This window comes from Neodiprion lecontei, chromosome 2, assembly GCF_021901455.1.
Source record: "Neodiprion lecontei isolate iyNeoLeco1 chromosome 2, iyNeoLeco1.1, whole genome shotgun sequence".
NCBI classification, from domain to species: domain Eukaryota; kingdom Metazoa; phylum Arthropoda; class Insecta; order Hymenoptera; family Diprionidae; genus Neodiprion; species Neodiprion lecontei.
The window spans coordinates 1,147,033-1,165,394 of record NC_060261.1 but is presented as its reverse complement, the minus strand read 5'-3'; the positions used below and the strand labels follow the sequence as shown (position 1 = coordinate 1,165,394).

General features: G+C 32.5%; 1 protein-coding gene across 3 annotated transcripts in view; it reads left to right on the top strand.

Annotated features, from left to right (window-relative positions):
* LOC107222581 (solute carrier family 26 member 10-like) overlaps positions 1–18,362 on the top strand; it is a 33,720-nt gene that overhangs the window by 8,057 nt on the left and 7,301 nt on the right. For 2 of the 3 annotated variants that reach the window (XM_046731786.1, XM_015662000.2), the window contains exon 1: positions 17,938–18,332. The exons of the other annotated variant lie outside the window; for it this stretch is intronic. The gene's annotated coding sequence lies outside the window, so the exon portion shown is untranslated. Of the gene's footprint in view, positions 1–17,937; positions 18,333–18,362 lie in introns of those variants that run through there. 3 annotated transcript variants of the gene reach the window in all.

Genomic DNA, 18,362 nt, shown 5'->3' with positions numbered 1-18,362 from the left:
TAGATAAATATTATATTATATTATATATATACATATATATCCAGGTATATATAATATATATAAATAGTATATTATATATTATAATAACATTAATTATGAAACGTCCAGTAAGTTTTAAGCGAGATCGTTAGGAAATGAAATAAATAAACTGCAAAATGGTAGATGAATGAAAATAAAAAAGCAAAAAAAATTTCGAAAAAGAAAACGAAAAGAACAAAAACAAAAACAAAAAAAAAAAAAAAAAAAAAAAAAAAAAATACCGGAACAGTGACGTCCACACGCTGCATCTAGTCTCACTCTAGTCGATTATATATATACACGTATATGTATAGTATTACATGCGTACAATTCATCGTACGATTGAGAAAACAAGTTGAGGAAAAAAAAGTAAATAAATATAAAGAAAAAACCAGTTCGCGTCTAAATTACCTAGGTCACGTTGGTTGATAATTATTATACATGCGTACATGTTTATTATTATTATTATTAATTATAATGAGAACAATTAGCTGCGCCTAAATCTAAATTACATTACATACATCATGCATCGTATATACGACATTGTATGATATAGATGTATATGTATGTGCAAAATATTATACATAGAGTGCGCGTGTATACGTATACATGTATATCCTTAGATGCGAGAATTTCAGTATGTATTATCCGCGTATGTATATTTAATATTAACGATCCATATGTATGCAATACACGTATTGCTGTGTATACACATATTTTCTAGAAGCAATATAAAGAAGTGAATAATACTGATAATTTAATGACGATAAAGATATAATTAAATAATCGATTACTTGAAAGGAAGGAAGGGAGAATGCGAAAAAAATAAATTAAATTAAAATATTAAAATATACATAAGAAAAAAAAGAGTAATAAGGAAATGACGACGAATATATACAGTCAGAGTCAAAGCAATGTTTCGACACAACGAATTATAATTTAACGCGTAGACCGCAGATATGAAAAAATCGCATATTGAGTTTTTCTACGGAAAAGTAAGAAAAGAGGAAAATAATATATCCACACGTTTACACGGACACGTTTTCACGTAAATAATGCGTTGTTGAATGGGAAAAATAAAACGAAATAAATAAAGATTATAAATAAAAGCGAGAAACATCGAAAAATTAACAATTTCGCGTTGTGCAACGAATCGACACTATTATCATATTGTATTTGTAACGGTAAGTTGGGGAAACCTTTGGAAAATTTGATACTTTCTCCCAAACGTCTTACGATTTGATATTATGACCAAAAAAAAAAAAACAGAGAACATGAAGAAACATAACCCAATTTGTTGACATTATCGAAAGACACGATTTTTCTGATACTTGAAAATCATCATTCTCACTTGATTTTTATCGAATTCGTTCCACAATTCTTTTTGTTACTGGTTTCCTGAGGGCCCGAACACTTCGAGCCTTTAAATTTTCCAACGCTTACCGATAAATAACAAAAATCATGCAAGCAGTGAAATACGAAAGGAAAACGTGAACGAAAAATCCATGTCAATAATCTTTTGCGTTACATGAGATTATTATAAGTTACGCGTTAGGTAAACATGCAAACTTAATTAAGATATAAATCATCCAACGCGAATGTTAGCTGTGTAAATTAATATAGACGATGATAATATGATGTTGCCGAATGATTAATATATCATCTTAAAGTCTTAATAATAATAATAACAACAACAACAACAACAACAACAACAACAACAACAATAATAATAATAACAATAATAACAATATTAATCATAATATTAATAATAATAATAATAATAATAATAATCCTACTAGAGCAATATATATTAAGCAATATTTTTCCCTGAATTTCGCTCGCGCATAATTATATAAATTATACATAGATATATATACACTTAGATAAAACTATTTAAGTATCAAATATAGAAGAAAAAATAACGATACACACGCGTATTTGATATTATAATATATCCGTATATATTGCGATGAAGTTTCACCGTTAATACAGACATGCGAAAAGTTGTACAATATTCCACGTTATATCTAGACATTTGACGATTCCTCGTTAACATCCAGTATTTCTTATCATTATCATCAAGGCCATCAACGACATCGATGCCATCATTGTCATCGTTGCCATTATTGTCGTTTTAATTTTTATTTTCACTGTAATTGTCAATGTCATTGTTATTATTATTTGTAATTATTGATATTATTATCATCATTATTATTACAGTTATCAATATTATTATTCTGAAAATACAACGACGACCCGATATACAACGATCCCGATCGCATCTGCCACATGCGAGTGAAATTAATAATAATTATATAGATATATACACAAATATATATTATACACACATACAAGTATAATTTATAGGTATAATATACAACGGTATAAATTATCAGTTGATGTATCGTTTTCGAATATGCATACGTAGCAATAATTAGCGATGAACTTTACAATTGCAATTACAATTACAATACCAATACCAAAGAGTGTCAACAAGAATTATCATTAGATTAGTTTGTCGTTTTATTGCGTTATAGAAAATTTCAGTTTTACCGCTATCGTTTCCTTTGTATTATTTTCGCTGCTTCGGTGTGGCAAATTTTACATTTCGCAATATATTTATCTACGAATACAACAGTATTGTTGTAAAATTGATTATTCTTTTCAACGGAGAAGAGATGTACGACAGATAGTTATTACGCCCAACCAAAAAGAGAAAATTTTGTTTTCGTATTCCAAAGTGAGAAATGAAAGGGGTTAATTATGTTCTTCTTTCGTCTGTTGGAAAGTTTTTCACATTACGTATAATCACTCAAGCTCAAAAATCTGTTATGTAATGTATCAGAGGCGAGAAAATTTCGTGAGAAAAATCCGAAAACAATACGACCAAAAAAGGAAGGGAAAAAAAAAACTAGTCAATCCAAAGAAAAATTCCTGGCCATTTTGCTTGTGATGTTTTTAGGGATATTTATAATAAACGATGATAATTACTTTTATTACAATTATTATTCTCATGTTCCATACTAAAACAATCGGTGCAACGCCTACTTTATTGATTTACCACTTGATATGAAAATAAATATAAAAAATGTTTATCATTCCTCGTAATTATTACATAAAAGCCAAGAAAAATCTGGAATAATAATAAAAATAATATGAATAATTTCGGCGATGATTGTACTATATTATTCGTGTTTACTGATGTAATAGAAATTCGTTTAATGAAATTGAAAATCGCGCAAATCAGCCCCTGCAGTATAATAAAAAAAAGTTCCTCGACCATGTTCGTCGATTTGTACACATAACAAATTGCCTTAGTGAAGAAAAATAAGAGAAAATGTAGAAAGAAGGAGTGACAAAAAAAAAAGAAAAAAAAAAGAATAATAATACTTTAAACGAAGAATGTTTAACTTTAAAACAATAAAATAATAACGAACTGCAGTATTAAACACACATACATAGTAATTATATTATGTATAATATTTACGTATTATACATATTCTAATAGTCCTACATTATACATAAATATAATAGTAACATTATAAATTGTAAATAACTATAACGTTCGGTAATAACTGTTCGTCCCTCTTCTTTTCAGCTCCACTTACTTATCCCTACAATTGTGATACTGCAAAATATTATACCTGTAGGTAAACCTGTGTGTGTATCCTAATTATTGCTTGTATCTTCTAAATTTCAGACTTTTTCCCAGCGTAAGCTGATCGATTCGCACTTACTTAATTTCCGCGGTACAATAATAATAAAAACAACAACGACAACGATATCAACGCTACCAACACGATCGAGAAGTAATATACAATAATGAGAAATGATTCGAACACAAGTAAGAAGAACAACGAGATTAACGAATAATAACAGTAACAAATATGCTGGAACGATAAGTGTTAAATTTAATAATAATAATAATAATAATAATGAGGAAAAGAAAAGAAAAGAAAAGAACAGCAAAGAAATTGAAGTAATAATTGTTGTATCGGGAAAAGATCGTGACTAATTTCTCCGCATCGTCGTCAAGACGGAGAAGCGTGAATGATGAAGAGAAATAAAAAAAAAGAAAAAAAAAAAAAGAAAAAAAAAGTAGAAAAAAGTTGACTAAATAATTCGTTATAATAACGTTTAAAAAACACGACGATACACGTAGATCGGTAATTGTATGCGTATAATACAAACACAAACACTAACCAACTAATTAGCTTAATCAACTATTATACCAACACTATAAAACTATAAACTCTAAACTACTATAAAAATTCTCGCGATTTAAATTTGCTTCCACCATTTAGATTATTATACCATAACTATATGCATTATATATATACATGTGTATATACATTTATATTAGGTATGTATATACGTGTATATGTATATATATATGTATATATATATATATAGATAATTGAATGAAAATCGTATTTAAGATATTTTTAGGTAAACTATACTAGTTATTGTTTCCTCGAAATTTTGTTCGTCTAATTGACTCAACTTCCTCTTCGCATTTACCGTTTCCAACTTATTCATAGCATCCTAAATATTCTCGAGCTGTACTCTCTCTCTCTCGTTCTCTTTCTCTCTCTCTCTCTCTCTCTCTCTCTCACTCTCACTCTCTCACTCGACTATTCTGCCTCTAATTGTTGTAAAATTTGGATAAATCAGGCTGTTACAGATCGCGTATTTTATGGTTACAGACGCAACCATTTAATCGCGATCTACGATCATGTAATACGTATTAAAATTATTATTGCACATGATGTAATATGTGATAACATGGACAACAAACGTGAGAGAAGACAAGATGAAAAAATAAATACATGTATAATAATGAATGAGTATATATAAATTCGAAGAATTGAACGACGAGGAAAAAAACGTCGAAAGAAAGAAAAAGAAAGGAAAAAAAAAAATAAAATAAAATAATACAAAACAACAAAATCGCCACGTAAACATTCAAGTTAAATTAAACTAAATTAATTAATCCAAAAAAAAAAAGAATTCCAGACTGATGCATTATTCCGAGGGAACAGTTTTGTTTAAAAAAATATAGATACCCGCTTGTTGAAACGTAGTATTATGTAATTAAATATATCGTACGTATAAACGTATAAACGTATTATTATTGTTATTATTATTATTATTATTATTATTATTATTATTATTGTGTATCAATATATATATATATATATAATTATGTGTGTGTATATATATATATATATTACACCCACACACTCACCCACACACACACGCGCGCGCGCACACACACATAATATGCGCTTGAATAAAAGCATGAACTTTAGATGACGATGTGTTCAAATATAATATTATATACATTAATTATTACATTGTAGTGATTGAATATTTATAACAGTTTGTTGAAACAATTATATTATCTAGCGTGTACGCGAGGTAAGGATCATAGTTGTAAATGCGTACGTATTAGAGTATGTTTGGATATATACTTATATATATATATACACATATATATATATATATATGCATGCATATGCATATAGTACATGGCTCACCGACGTTTTACGTTGAAACGGAATATAAATTATACATACATACATACATAATACAATATACCTGCATTATTCCGAGACAACGAGATTAATTCCCTATATGTTAAAATATGCACGTATATATGTATGAGAAAAGTATGACGTATTACACTTGTTTAAAATAATTAAGAACCTGCGCACCTGGTTCAATCACCGTGGCTCACTTGTATAATAAACCGGCTGTAGTTGGGCCGGCCGCATAAAATGACGATTAACATCGGTTGGTTAAATTTATTTAACACACCGACACAGGCTCGCAATCATATTAGGTCGTGTAATATATGTGACAGAAAAATGGTTACAACAAATCACTCCTAATTTCAATTACTTTTTATTTATCGGAGTGGTGAAAAATTTCTTCATTTTTTTTCTCACTATACATATATGTATATCATGTATTGTAAATTTTTTTACCCCCTTTCGAACATTCCACCTAGGTTGTTGTGTGAATTTTAGAAAGCTGTGAACATTGTTTTTTTTATTTTTTGTTAAGAACATCTCATCCCCCCCTTCTCTCAAAATCGAAACCCATCGATCAATAAAAAATTTCAAAACAAAGTTTAACTGGATTAGATTTTCACCTAATTTTTTTTTCATATTTCTAAAATTATGGGTTAGTTGAAGAACGTTTACTTCGCCGATACGATCGACAAATCGTTTACTACTATTGTTCAATTGATAAAAAAATAACCGGGTGAATCGAGTGTATTGTATATATATATATATACGTAAATATGTTTTTCATACATCCTGAAATAGATGAAAACTTGCTCGCAGACAGATTGCAATGTTGTTGTTGTTATTATCATTATTATTATTATTATTATTCAATTATAATTCAACGACACGATCACATAACTTAGCAACACACTCACACACACGCAAATACCTATATATATATATACATATATATGTGTATACACACATTTATAGAAATTATTTATGTATACAAATATATAATAGTTATTATACGTAACTATATATATGAATCGCAATAGCGCAGCGACACCAGTAATAATATTATTAATATTAAGATAATAATAATAATAATAGTAGCAATAGTAGTAGTAGTAGTAATAATAATAATAATAGTAATAGCAGTAGTAGCGGTAGTAGTGCTAGCAGTAGCGACAACGATTATGAAATTATTATTGTTATTATTATTATTATTATTATTATTATGCGTAACGCATAAGCTTATGTAAGTAACTATAATGATAACTATTATAACTGGCAAGAAATGGGTCCCCCTGTGGGCCAATATTCGATAAATATCGGTGTACCGCATTTGAGGCCAAGAAGAAGCAAAAAAAAAGAAAAGAAAAGAAAACAAAAAAGAAATAGAAAAAAAAAACAGTGGCACGAAAAAACAAAAGCAAAAAAACTTGAATAATTGTGTTTGAAATTCGCGTAAGTAAATTGTTATATACATATACATACATGTATGTTATAGATGTATCTTACCTAAATTATCCGTCCTGTGTATCGGACGGCGAGATATTAACAACAAGTGTAATTTAAACATGATCGCGAGATATTGATATATATATACATGTATATAATAACACGCATAGTATATTATCGTATGTGGTGAAGGAACGCTGAGTGAAATTATAAGGGAATAACCGGAGAGAATTTGCGGGAATAACAAGGCGATGTAAAAAAAGCGACGAAGATCAATGTTAATAACAAAAAGGAGAAATAAAAAAAGGGAGGGAAGAGAAAGGAGGAAAAAAAAATTGCGATTAAAGAAGAAAAGGAAACAGGCGTGATTCCAGATCTTGTGCCGCTTATATATCAGTCTAATTGGTGTTAATTCGCAGATCAAATGAAAGAAGGAGATGGCAAATAATTGAAATTAAGGATGTATTGGCTATACATTATCAATAGAGAGTCAGTCTCGTCGACGATATTGAATACTTTATTATAAAATGGAAATCGGAAAACAATCAGCCGCGATAATGACGGTAAGAAAATTTTATTTGAATGACGATAATACACCAAAGTTATCGTTGAATTCTTTAAACAAAACATTGGTTAAAACATTTTTAGTCCTTTGGATATTTTTTTTTTTTGGTATGCGAAATGAATTTGTCAATTTTTCTGAATACGCATGAATGTTTAAAGAATGTTTTCGTTGTTTTGAATTTTTCAAATTCTGTGGTTAGGAAACTATTTCTTCAATGCGCCGGAAACGTTTTAATTGTAATGTACAACGTTTTTATGAAAAAAATAAAAAAATTTCAAAATGAGAAATTACAAAATAATGCAAAAATTCGTTAAAAATTCAGGTGTATTCAGAAAAATCAACGTATTTATTTCACACGACAAAAAAAAAAAAAACAAAACATTTATTGAAAATTTGTTAAACATTGTTTTGTTTAAAGAATGTATTGATAACTTTCGGGCCTTAGTATTAATAAAATTTAATTTTCTTATCGTCTTTATTACGGTAAATTTTTTCCGATTTTCATCCCGCCACAAAGTATACAATAATATCGATGAGACTCACTTTTGGCTGAGAATTTATAGCCAATACATCCTTAAGTTGCAACAAGTGAGGAGAAGTTTGATAAAACGCCGAAATTTAACGAGGGAGACGAAATTAACTTCAATGTCAATTTGTTCGCCTGATTTCTGTAGATCAGTTTTCTTCTTCTTACGTTTCCAGAATTTATTTTCACATTAATAAATTAATAAAATAGCTGATGAAAGTAAACGTCAAGCCATTATTGCAACGCTTCACGCACTACTCGTATAATTATACAGCCATCGTTTACATGCTGCACCTATTTAAGTGTATATATATATATATATTATACAAAACGGTAAGAATTTTCACCAAAGAAATGCAAAAGAAAGTTTCACGCGCACGCGTTATTCCAACGGGCTTACTTTTTCCATGCAATGATATCACGATGCATTGAGTGTTGGATTATATTTGTCATTTATAACTTGTCAGTTCGGATCACGGTGTTTGATAATAATATTACTACCGCCTGATAGTCGGCAGAAACGAATTTTTGATAACGCGTAAAAATGTGTACAAGTATAATTTTATCTTTTGTGAAGAAAAAAGTGTGCAGAGCTGTTATATTTGAGAAATTATACATTTTTTAACGTAGGTTATACGTATAGATATACACAATTCAAAGATACAATAGAAGGCAAAGATTTTTAAGCATTACTCTCATCTGTTTCTTATCGATTTTTTCCTATTTATTTACTGGTTGATCGGCCGTTTGATTTGTATTTGCAAAAAGTGCCTAAATTTCGGTGATCTTTAATAAAGCGCGTCAATAATATAATAACATTGTTGTACGCACAACATACGTGCGTGATATAAATAAATATTCTCGTGTCAATTAACGATTTAATAGACCCACGCGTATGCATTACGATCAATCAAAGATGTATTTATAAATGTAAAGAAAAGAAAAAACAAAAAAAAAAAAAAAAAAACACGTAACATCTGTCTGAGAATTATATCCCCGCGTTTATCTGTGAGGGAGTTATTATTATGTACAATAACCACCACGTCACCCTCGATTATAAAACGAGAGAGGAAGAAGAAACAAGAATCTTGACGAAGACATGGAAAAATGGAATAATTAGAGGATTTCCAGTTGGAGTGAAAAGAGAAACCGTAACGGCGTGGAAAAGAAAATGGTCTCGCAGCGCTTAACCCTTTCAATTACCGTGGGATATGCTCGACGTCCTACCTCAAAAATTTTTATATCCTAGGCTTATCACAGTTTATTATTAATTCTGACTTCAGATTTGTGATCAGCAACGCCGAAAACCACCGAGCAACAAGTTTCGCCTAAAATCATCGAATTTTGATAGGTTTTTCGACTTTACACCCGCCATATTGGATCCGCCATCTTGGATTTAGAAATCATCAAATTCCAACTTCCGATTCGTCATCGGCGAGCCCAAAAAACCCTCGAATAACCAAATTCAAGCCAAAACATTGAGTTGAAAAATATGTGGCTGAAAGGGTTAAGACATCGGTATTAAATGCAAGAAGTGGTATTTAGGATTGTACTGCAATTATTATATCTATAGGCCGAACGTATTATATTGTGTAACAAGGAGGCAAACTTGGTCTTTTCGGGCCGAGCGTAAGTTTGGTTGCAATACGAGTCGTAGGTGAACCGAAGACGAATATTGAAAATACGCGAGGCGAAAAGACCGTCGCCTCCTTGTTGCAAACGATTATTCATATAACAAGAGTATGTCGCGCGGGTTTTCGCGAAGCACGAAATTGAGGTTAGGGTCGGAGAACGTCAGATTTGTTCGCGACGGGGCATGCGCGGAGTACAGAAAAGACCACTTTCTACTCCTAGGACGTAAAAGTGGTCTTTCCAGTACTCCGCGCACGCGCATTCGCAGACTGACTCGACCGTTACAGAAACGGTTAAATTGTGTTCGGAAAACACGCGTGGAAAAACGCGTGAAAGATGCTCGCTTTATGTAAACGCGTTTACTGGCAGGACGTTGACGATGTGATAAGCGAACGAAATACCTAACGAATATTATAGGCTACAGGATGTGCATCACCTTTTGCTTATTAGGATAATATCGAGCGACTCGCGACCCACTGGTTGATTATAATTTATTATTGAACGCATTTATTATGAGCGAATATTGAAAATTCTTTCGGCTATGACTGAATTAGCGACGTTAGGTATTATCGAAGATTACATAATATACGTATAGAGTATGATATAGTGATACCCCACGACTGATATTTACAGGATATTGTTCCGAATGGACGTCCCACGGAAGCCGGGGTATTCAGAAGCAATAACGACGTAGGCGAGGATGAGCGTCTGCTGGGAAATCCGGCGACGCTCGTCTCTCGAGAAAAGAATTAATCAACTAATTAACTAATTATTACCCGTAATTTTTAAACGAAAATACACAAATTGAAACAAATAATAATTTAATAATAATAACATATATATATATATATATATGCATATATATATATATACATATATACACATATACATGTATACATACAAATATGTATTCATATATAATTGATAAATGAAATAAATAATTAGGATAAAGTTGTAAGGTTTCAACAAGAAAACGGCAGAACTGTTATTAAATATTATAAAGCTGAAACCTTCGGCGAGCAGAAAAAAAGTTGATTAGAAAGTAGATTAAATTTATTGATAGTATGCAAGTTATTATTATTATAAACATTATATCGACTGCTATGTCCGCAGCAATTATGTAATGTAGTATAGATCATTTGCTATGAAAGTTTTGGGCTTTTTTTTTCTACAATGATAAACGATTTGCGTTATCGGTACACGTACACGTACAACCCACACACACACACACACACATATATAAAAACGCATAATATACACGCATATACATTAGGGTGTGTTAAAAAAAAGAAATTTTTTATTTTGTTTTTCCACAAATGCGCATCAAAATTCCGGTACAACATCTCAAACAGTACATCTCATCGAAATATGAGCTCTTAATATTGATATTTAGAGGTGCCCATTTTTTTTTATCGATTTTGCATTTAAATAACACGTGAAGAAAATTTCAAAAAATTTTGGAAAGTGGAAAAATAAAAAAATTTTCCCGATTTTCTTTACGTGTTATTCAAATGAAAAATGGACGAAACAAAATAGGCACCTCTAAATATTAATATTAAGAGCACATATTTGGGTGAAAGAAACTATTTGAGATGCTCTGCCGTAACTTTGATGAGCGTTCGAGTAAAAAAAAAAAAAAAAAAATGTTATTTTTCACACCCTAATATACATACATACGTTACATCGTAACGCGGTGAGAATAACATGAGACGAAATGCAGAAAGATAACTACGTTACGGTATAATATGTTATGTTATACATAATATATTAAACTTTGTAGTTATAATATGCATACTTATATAATAATCTATAGGTAGATAATTAGACTACATATATATATATATTATACCGATTTCGCTGGTATTTTCAGTTGATGATATATATATTCATAGATAATTTTCAATAGCAAATCGTATCCATATTTTATAGCTTTTACTTAAATAAACGAAAATGAGGAAGCAGAGAGTGGGGGAAAAAACGAGAGCAAAAGAAAAATATTGCAGTAACACGCATATAATAAAGTTAACTATATTTATAGAAATATGTTGATTATATTACGAGAGAAAAAAATGCTGCAAAATTGCCCTTGACAAAAAAAAAAAAAAAAAAAACAACAAAAAAACAAAAAAAAAAACGAAGACACGACACAATGAATAAACAAAAAATTATTTAGCTGATGATAATAAAATGAATAATAATAACAAATGACGATTGAGAACAATGATGCAAAGAAAAAAAAAATTTTTAAAATATATATCAACGAGTAGAAGCAGTATATAAGTATGATACTTAATTATTTATCGTTTCGTCAATAATATTATTATTAATAATAATAATAATGATAATAATAATAATAACAACAACAATAATAATAATAATATGAGATGTAGGTGATAAAGGTACATGGGATAATCGTCTGCATGATATTTGGACGAAAAACAATAATTTTAAGCATACAACACAATGTTGCAATGAGTTGATATGATATTATTATATTATAACGTGCATGAAATATAATAAGTAGGGCTGAAGCTGCCACTCGAGCAATACAAAGAGCAATATAGAGTTATGTAATAATAATGATACCAGCGACAAGAATGACAACAACAACAACAACAACAACAACAACAGTAATTACGATAACGATAAGTGAAACGAGATTTAACAATTGAACGCAATGTTGTTGCACGAGTGTATAAGGTACACAGAGTGAATTTCTAACGACCGCACGGCCCGTCGTCTGCTACACTTTAACGCCCACGTGCTGCAATTCCTGAGCATCATGAATTTCGAAAACTTGGTACAGTTATCCTCAATTTGTAAGTGGGAAAAATTTTTGAGGTTAGATACAGTTGGTCATCCTGCCAAACAGCCGTTGGTGCGCATGAGCGTGAAATTTTAGCAGAAGACGGAGCGTGCAGTCGTTAGGAATTCACTTCGTATGCTAAACTAGAACGTAAGGCGCAACGGCAATGACACGCTGCAAGTATATTACTATTATTATTTAAATTACGAAGACACTTAATATACATATAATATTGATTATTATTATATATAGGTATAACAATACTCTGACAGTAGTGATAATATCGCCCGTAGTTGATAAACATTTAGCGAATATGTATAGTAGGTTACATAAATAATATAATAAATCATAGAAACATATAGATAATGATAAATATATATTATATTAATAAACAAAGTGTAATGCCGCAGTAGGCAGCACCCAGCTTTCCAACCGCGGTCCGGCCTCCGAAAAACGTTGAAGAAAAAAAAAAAAAAAAAGAAAATATAGGCAAATAATAATATTTATTTTAATACCTGCACGACCCCCCTTGTATATCATGTCAATGATGAAAATCGGCCCTACGACCTGCATTAATATACGTAAATGATTGTAATAACCGATACATTTCATGGAAGATAGAAAGAGACAAGTGTAGGGGTATCAAACGTTTTCCTCGTCATGATAGATCCAATCGAATTCAAATGTGTAATTGATTTTCGGATCATCGTTTGATTTTCAATATTATATCGTCGCTGGCGTGCGTCAATATGCGAATTGTTTCAAAATTTTTGCTCAAACGATGTTATAATAATAATGATAAACAGCGTAGGTATATATATATATATATATATAATAATAAAATTATATATATAATACATAATATATATAATAATAATAATCACAACGCCTGATATGCATTATACATATTATTATACACACAATATGATTATAATATATACATGACGATAGAGTTAAAAGAAGTTTGCAAAGTGTGAGGAGCAAAAAAAAAAGAAAAAAAAAAACCAACGAAAACGATAAATTGAATAGTACGTTGGACACACGTATATAGACATTATGATTATACGTATGTAGATTACGGTATAGATCCGTTGCCGCAGCGTTCTCGTATCATACATCCGATGATGATGGCTTATGACAGGGAGGAGGAGGTCAGGCCTCGAGAGGCACGCGACATGCCTGCGAGGTAGTGATATAGACCTAATGATATTATACAATACACAAGCATCGCGTAGCGATTAATTGTAATAACAATAATGATAAAAAGATTAGTAACAGCAACAACAACAAAAACAAAAACAACAATACCAACAACAACAACAACGAAAACAGCAACATCAACAACAACAACAACAATAATAATAACAATTGCTATGTCAATAGTGACGATAATATAAGTAACGAGATGTAAATTAATTAACCCGTAGACTGCTGACGTATTTTGCACGGTGCCTCGGGATGATTTTTTCTTTTTTTTTTTATACATCTCATTCCCGTTTGCGGTCCATTCGATTATTCGTTAACGAGATTATAATAATTTTTTTTGAAAAAGGAGGCGAAAAAACTAGAGCCAATTATCTACAGTCAATTATGTGTAACGTTGTACGTGTAAGTCGTATTGTAGTCGGAAGCCTTGAAACCTCGGTATGTGAAGTTAAGCCTACATCTCCGGATCCACCGATATATGATATCTCGAAAATATTCTCCGGCCTTTCCTTTTCCCCGTCAGACTCGAACCCTAGGTATGCATGTAACTAGATTAAATTTGAGCGAACGGACCCGCGGAACAGCGAATTTTATTTCAAATACGAAATAACGGTTCTTCGATTTTCGATGAAAATTGTGCCACGCGCACATTTCTCTTCTGGACTCGAAGAGCGTAAGATCGAATATCGTCGAATTTTTATGAACACACAGTCCTTCGACGCAGGCAAGGTACGTTTTTTTTTTCGAAAATCGATTTACCGATTATCGGTCGTTCTTCCGTTTTGTAGGCTTGTTGAAAAAACTAATTTATCCCATCGCTGAAAACTGGATGGTCATACCTATACATACACACACACACACACACACACACACATATATATATACCGCCCTTTAGTAAATAAATATTGCCGTTTCATCCGAGGCACCAGTCGCAGTAGCACCTGTAGTGAAATAAATTTAGTGAGGCGAAAGGAGGAGGAGTAGGAGGAGGATGAGGAGAAAAAAAATATGATAAAATAAAAATTCCCAAAAAAATAAGTAAATTAATAAATTTCAAAGGATAGTGACGCTAGATGATTAAACTTTAAGCTTCTTTCTTGTATTAAGAGAAACTATTATATTATACATATATATGTATATACATATATGTATGTATATATGTAGAGATGAAAAAAAGTAAAACAAAAAGTTGAAAAAAAAAAAAAAAAAAAAAAGACACATATAATGAATATTTACATACGTTTGTATTATTTGTAACTCTAGTGCTAATACAAAACTCCGCATTGCTATCCGACAGTTCTGCGCTGAAAGGTAATATTATACAATTCGTGCAGCATAACGCGACTCGCTGGGTCCGCTTGGGTCCATCGATGTCGAAAAATATATAACATTATACAATGAATAAATTGTAAAGCCGACTTTTGATTCAATCTTATCAATCTTTCGCGCGTCGAGACAAGATGCCTCTACTAATATCTCTCTTTCTCGATCATCACACTGTAAAATTGGACCTTTTCTCCATGAGACATGTCCGTAACCTCTGTAAAACATGGCTTCTCACACACGTTGCTTGAACGGGGTGATTTTTGAAACAAATAACATAAAACAGCAACGAAAGAAAACGTAAAGAAATAACAAACAACCAAACGAATAAAAATAAATAAATAAATAAAAGTCAACGAAGTCGAAGAGAATATGAGAGGTGAATAAATAAATTAAATGATGACGATGACGATGATGATGAAAAAAATAAAAAAAATAAATAAATAAAAAATGGAAAGAAAGAAAAAATAAAACGTTAATCAAGCATTGTTATCTATGTAATACAACATAGGATGTTTTGTATTATATTTTCATAATAAATAGACACGTAGAAAAAACGTACTAATCACATTTCGACTCATTTTCAATCTGTGCAAATATTCCTTCGCCGATCCCGTCTCATCTCATCCTAAAATCGATTTTTCTCTCACGATCAACCGAACTTTTTTACATTCACGGACATCACTGGATTTTCCTTCAGCTCTGACGACCTCCAACCACGACGAAGGATGAGAGCGAATCGGGGTTCCACCCTTCTGCGTTGAGGCTGGAGGATTATATCGATACTCAGTCCTGGTCAATTTCCATAGAGACTGTCACGTTTCTGCTCTCGAGTCACTCCCACGCAGACAAACTGCCTTCTTCTCAACGAGACCACTGGAAGTCTATTTTTAAAAGTCGTCCAATCAGTCTACAATTTTACTCTCTCTCTCTCTCTGTCTCACACTCTCTGCCCGATAATTTCCCTCCAGCACGCAAAATGTTGTACGAGAAAACAGGGAGAAGAATAAGTCGAAGACTGTTGCGCGAGCATTCAACAAGTCAATCGGTTCTCCGATTTTCGGGGCTTTTAAAGAGTGTCTGAACTAAACGGGCGCCGGTAAGAGTCGATACACGTTTCCGAATGGTCGGAAAGTTCTTGAGTGTAACTCAGTAGTCGATGCCTCTACTAATGCTGCTGTGTGCTCCAGTTTTAATTTGATTTTAATGACCCGGATGTACAGGCAAACATACATCACAGGCAAACTGTACCTGGGCGTAATTTGGTGAGTAAAAAACCGATAGAGAGAGACTAGATTAGATTAGATTAGATTTATTAGAGGCTAGGGATCCAGAAGTCAATGACTAGAGTTCCCGTATTGCCTAAGCATTATGCAAAATATACATATCAAGGTGATTATTTACATATGGTAGTAGATAAAATCTACTCGCATTACACCGCATTATACAAAGCTTAATATTATAACAATCTTATTGGTATTCGGACTAATGAAGTATACAAAAAGAAAACAAAGCAAGTATTAGTGTAATAAAAAAAGAGAAAAAATAACAAAGAAGGGCGCAAACAAAATTAGTGACTAATAACTAGCCTAGGCTACACACCAATGGTGTTACTTACAACCTTTTATCACATTTAAATTTACTAAACAAATGGGCAAACAGATGCTGCCTAAAGCAAGGGCGTTCGTACATGTTCCTAACGCAGATCGGGAGTTTGTTCCACTTTTCGGCGCACGAGACAAAAAGCGAATCACGCAAATAATTCGGACTTGCCTTAGAAATTACAAGATGAAGATGCGTCGCGCGCTTCGTTCCAGGATACCTTCGATAACAAAGCTTTACGACGTTCGGGCGAAACTTCGATTATACACGAGCGGACATTCCTGGAGTTACGCGGCGGGTACATGTAAACTACCTTAACAGAATCAAGTTCACAGCCAGACCGATTCTGGTTGACAATACAATTAACAACGTCGGATGCTTCAAGATCAATCGGAAAATCGTATACAATCAGTCGTGGATTTTTTTTGCATTCGTTTTTATCTCGAGTTCAGCGTCAGCCGCAGCTAGCTGTTCCCTAATTACATCAACATCAAGCGAATCGCCCTCAAGTACCACCGCACTACCCCCAGTATAAATCACTCTTTTTGCGTTCGTATTCAAACGTGCAGGATTAATAATTTTTCTGACAGCCTCATCTGTTGCTTTTGCCGTCGGAAACTTATCCTTTGCTGCCTCGCAAGGACCAATAGTCACACGAGTAGAGCGCTGAATATTACAGGCTTTGTTACGATTAAGAGCGATAGAGTTATTACTACTATGACGGGCAGGAAGTGCCGCGATATCCGAAAAAGTACGAGCGCGGCCAACGGAGACGTTAGAAATTGTATCGGTAATAGAATCGCTTATTTTCACCATCTTTTCACACGAGTTCTTTAATGCATTTTCGCAAGAGCCTGACACACGCTCCACTTCGAGCTTACACAAACATGCCGAGAGAGAGAGAGAGAGAAAAACACGAAGCGGATCTTGGGCCAACGTTATCTTTGCCATTGATAAGAAAACTTCGCGTAAATGCAAATAAAGATAGTCATGTAATTAAGCTCCCATTGTCGACGCTTCCTATCTATCTTTCGACAACGTGAGCTACCTGATTTAAAATCAAAGAGTTGCAGTGCGCGCTTCCATGTTTGCTCGTTAATAATTACGTCGTTATCGCTGCACAAGCGATACTTGTTCGTAATACCGTCCACGTTGAGAAATCTCAGTGCCAGAACAGTGAAAACTACAACGTCCTCGTACCTTTTCCCGAGTCCTGATTGATGGCGTAACTCGGGTAGTTGCTTCGAAGGACAGCGTTGGTCGTTTATCATTCATTATCACGTTTCACACGCTGACTGAAAGAAAAAAAAAAACAAAAATAATAAAAAAAAACCACATGATTTTAGATAGAGAGAGAGAGAGAGAGGGAAAAATTTGTCCATTCATACAGAACAAATAGCGTCGTTCGACAGCGTCGTAAAAGCAACGCTGTGAACGAGCTCTTAAGACACAAGTGTAGTCGAAAATTGTTCCACAATACTTGTAGTTGGCGACGCGTGATCTACGTCAAGATCAGTGAAATCTCCTCTCGTTGTTAGACGTTGTTTACTCGGCTTTCCGGACTACGTTTAGTGTTCCTTTACTTCGCCTAGCGGACAGTGCGCTTGGCATTTAGTCGACGATCCGTTCATGACGTTTAGGTACCTGGAAAATCGGATCTGAACCTCCTCACACGTAAGTAAGCCTTCTACTTTATCAACACAC